Genomic DNA, 4,924 nt, shown 5'->3' with positions numbered 1-4,924 from the left:
AGTGACGAGAGAGCAGGGAAAGATGCCAAGACACACACACACACACAGCTTTACTGTATTAATAAACCAATCTGATGCTTTCTTCCATGTGATGTTGCAGTTTGAGCATGAAAAAGTGGGAGTTCTTCTCTATATCAGTGTCAGTGTTTCTGAGATCCATCTTGAGTTTTCTTCACAATATGCCTCATTTAAATAATTAATATGCAGAATAAAGGGGCGGGGCCTGCTTGAGTTTTTTAAAACTGGCGGTTATGGTAAGGGGCGGGACATTTCCCAAACACCAATCACAACACACTGCTCCAGCCAACCAATCAGAGCACATTGTGCTTTTCAGAAGGCGGAGCTTCATAGAGACAGGAACTAAACAGAGCATTACTGACAGACTGGGAAGAGAGGAGCTGCAACAATGGAGAATATGAGGAAAATAATCAACATTCAAACAGGAAAACCTGTCCTGTTGTTCGGGGCAACCTGTCACTCACATAGGGGTAGTAGCAAGCAACCTATCTGCTATATGATGCTACTACCCTACTAGAATTGCGCCTTGTGGGATTAATAAAGTTCTTAACCTAACTTAACCATCCAATCAATTCGCCACAGACAAAATCAAGCCCCGCCCTACATTTGTTCTTGTTTGAGAAGCGTTTCACTCGGATATATACGGCACAGATAGATAGAGAGGGTGTTTTACCATGTTGCTAGCATGATTTAACACATTGCTAACATGTTGCTAACATAATTGAACATTGCTAGAATGATAAGCATGTTGCTAGCATGATTTAACATGTTGCTGTTATGATTTAGCATGTTGCTAATATGATTTAGCATGTTGCTAATCTGATTTAGCATTTGGCTAATATGATTTAGCATGTAACATTAGCAAGATTAGAACATTGTTAGCGTGATTTAACATGTTGATAGCATGATTTAACACATTGCTAACATGTTGCTAACATAATTGTACATTGCTAGAATGATAAGTATCGCTAGCATGATTTGCATGACTTGCATGACATAGCATGTTGCCAACATGATTTAGCATGTAACATTAGCAAAATTAGAACATTGTTAGCATAATTTAACACATTGCTAAAATGTTTCTAGCATGATTAACATGTTGTTATCATTTTGCAATGGAGAATATGGGGGAAATAATGAACATTCAAGCATGAGGGCAACCTGTCACTCACATGAGATCCACCAATAGCAAACCACAACCATCCAATCAATTCGCCACAGACAAAATCAAGCCCCGCCCTACATTTGTTCTTGTTTGAGAAGCGTTTCACTCGGATATATACGGCACAGATAGATAGAGAGGGTGTTTTACCATGTTGCTAGCATGATTTAACATGTTGCTGTTATGATTTAGCATGTTGCTAATATGATTTAGCATGTTGCTAATATGATTTAGCATGTTGCTAATATGATTTAGCATGTAACATTAGCAAGATTAGAACACTGTTAGCGTGATTTAACATGTTGATAGCATGATTTAACACATTGGTAACATGTTGCTAACATAATTGTACATTGCTAGAATGATAAGTATCGCTAGCATGATTTGCATGACTTAGCATGTTGTCAACATGATTTAGCATTTAACATTAGCAAAATTAGAACATTGTTAGCATAATTTAACACATTGCTAAAATGTTTCTAGCATGATTAGCATGTTGTTATCATTTTGCAATGGAGAATATGGGGGAAATAATGAACATTCAAGCATGAGGGCAACCTGTCACTCACATGAGATCCACCAATAGCAAACCACAACCATCCAATCAATTCGCCACAGACAAAATCAAGCCCCGCCCTACATTTGTTCTTGTTTGAGAAGCGTTTCACTCGGATATATACGGCACAGATAGATAGAGAGGGTGTTTTACCATGTTGCTAGCATGATTTAACACATTGCTAACTTGTTGCTAACATAATTGAAAATTGCTAGAATGATAAGCATGTTGCTAGCATGATTTAACATGTTGCTGTTATGATTTAGCATTGTTGCTAATATGATTTAGCATGTTGCTAATATGATTTAGCATTTTGCTAATATGATTTAGCATGTAACATTAGCAAGATTAGAACATTGTTAGCGTGATTTAACATGTTGATAGCATGATTTAACACATTGCTAACATGTTGCTAACATAATTGTACATTGCTAGAATGATAAGTATCGCTAGCATGATTTGCATGACTTGCATGACATAGCATGTTGCCAACATGATTTAGCATGTAACATTAGCAAAATTAGAACATTGTTAGCATAATTTAACACATTGCTAAAATGTTTCTAGCATGATTAACATGTTGTTATCATTTTGCAATGGAGAATATGGGGGAAATAATGAACATTCAAGCATGAGGGCAACCTGTCACTCACATGAGATCCACCAATAGCAAACCACAACCATCCAATCAATTCGCCACAGACAAAATCAAGCCCCGCCCTACATTTGTTCTTGTTTGAGAAGCGTTTCACTCGGATATATACGGCACAGATAGATAGAGAGGGTGTTTTACCATGTTGCTAGCATGATTTAACACATTGCTAACATGTTGCTAACATAATTGAACATTGCTAGAATGATAAGCATGTTGCTAGCATGATTTAACATGTTGCTGTTATGATTTAGCATGTTGCTAATATGATTTAGCATGTTGCTAATATGATTTAGCATGTAACATTAGCAAGATTAGAACACTGTTAGCGTGATTTAACATGTTGATAGCATGATTTAACACATAGCTAACATGTTGCTAACATAATTGTACATTGCTAGAATGATAAGTATCGCTAGCATGATTTGCATGACTTGCATGACTTAGCATGTTGCCAACATGATTTAGCATGTAACATTAGCAAAATTAGAACATTGTTAGCATAATTTAACACATTGCTAAAATGTTTCTAGCATGATTAACATGTTGTTATCATTTTGCAATGGAGAATATGGGGGAAATAATGAACATTCAAGCATGAGGGCAACCTGTCACTCACATGAGATCCACCAATAGCAAACCACAACCATCCAATCAATTCGCCACAGACAAAATCAAGCCCCGCCCTACATTTGTTCTTGTTTGAGAAGCGTTTCACTCGGATATATACGGCACAGATAGATAGAGAGGGTGTTTTACCATGTTGCTAGCATGATTTAACACATTGCTAACATGTTGCTAACATAATTGAACATTGCTAGAATGATAAGCGTGTTGCTAGCATGATTTAACATGTTGCTGTTATGATTTAGCATGTTGCTAATATGATTTAGCATGTTGCTAATATGATTTAGCATGTAACATTAGCAAGATTAGAACACTGTTAGCGTGATTTAACATGTTGATAGCATGATTTAAGACATTGGTAACATGTTGCTAACATAATTGTACATTGCTAGAATGATAAGTATCGCTAGCATGATTTGCATGACTTGCATGACATAGCATGTTGCCAACATGATTTAGCATGTAACATTAGCAAAATTAGAACATTGTTAGCATAATTTAACACATTGCTAAAATGTTTCTAGCATGATTAGCATGTTGTTAGCATTTTGCAATGGAGAATATGGGGGAAATTATGAACATTCAAGCATGAGGGCAACCTGTCACTCACATGAGATCCACCAATAGCAAACCACAACCATCCAATCAATTCGCCACAGACAAAATCAAGCCCCGCCCTATATTTGTTCTTGTTTGAGAAGCGTTTCACTCGGATATATACGGCACAGATAGATAGAGAGGGTGTTTTACCATGTTGCTAGCATGATTTAACACATTGCTAACATGTTGCTAACATAATTGAACATTGCTAGAATGATAAGCATGTTGCTAGCATGATTTAACATGTTGCTGTTATGATTTAACATGTTGCTAATATGATTTAGCATGTTGCTAATATGATTTAGCATGTAACATTAGCAAGATTAGAACACTGTTAGCGTGATTTAACATGTTGATAGCATGATTTAACACATTGGTAACATGTTGTTAACATAATTGTACATTGCTAGAATGATAAGTATCGCTAGCATGATTTGCATGACTTAGCATGTTGCCAACATGATTTAGCATGTAACATTAGCAAAATTAGAACATTGTTAGCATAATTTAACACATTGCTAAAATGTTTCTAGCATGATTAACATGTTGTTATCATTTTGCAATGGAGAATATGGGGGAAATAATGAACATTCAAGCATGAGGGCAACCTGTCACTCACATGAGATCCACCAATAGCAAACCACAACCATCCAATCAATTCGCCACAGACAAAATCAAGCCCCGCCCTACATTTGTTCTTGTTTGAGAAGCGTTTCACTCGGATATATACGGCACAGATAGATAGAGAGGGTGTTTTACCATGTTGCTAGCATGATTTAACACATTGCTAACATGTTGCTAACATAATTGAACATTGCTAGAATGATAAGCATGTTGTTAGCATGATTTAACATGTTGCTGTTATGATTTAACATGTTGCTAATATGATTTAGCATGTTGCTAATATGATTTAGCATGTAACATTAGCAAGATTAGAACATTGTTAGCGTGATTTTACATGTTGATAGCATGATTTAACACATTGCTAACATGTTGCTAACATAATTGTACATTGTTAGAATGATAAGTATCGCTAGCATGATTTGCATGACTTGCATGACTTAGCATGTTGCCAACATGATTTAGCATGTAACATTAGCAAAATTAGAACATTGTTAGCATAATTTAACACATTGCTAAAATGTTTCTAGCATGATTAGCATGTTGTTAGCATTTTGCAATGGAGAATATGGGGGAAATTATGAACATTCAAGCATGAGGGCAACCTGTCACTCACATGAGATCCACCAATAGCAAACCACAACCATCCAATCAATTCACCACAGACAAAATCAAGCCCCGCCCTACA

Source organism: Megalobrama amblycephala, linkage group LG19 (genome assembly GCF_018812025.1).
Source record: "Megalobrama amblycephala isolate DHTTF-2021 linkage group LG19, ASM1881202v1, whole genome shotgun sequence".
In the NCBI taxonomy this organism is placed as follows: domain Eukaryota; kingdom Metazoa; phylum Chordata; class Actinopteri; order Cypriniformes; family Xenocyprididae; genus Megalobrama; species Megalobrama amblycephala.
This window is presented reverse-complemented; position numbering follows the sequence as displayed.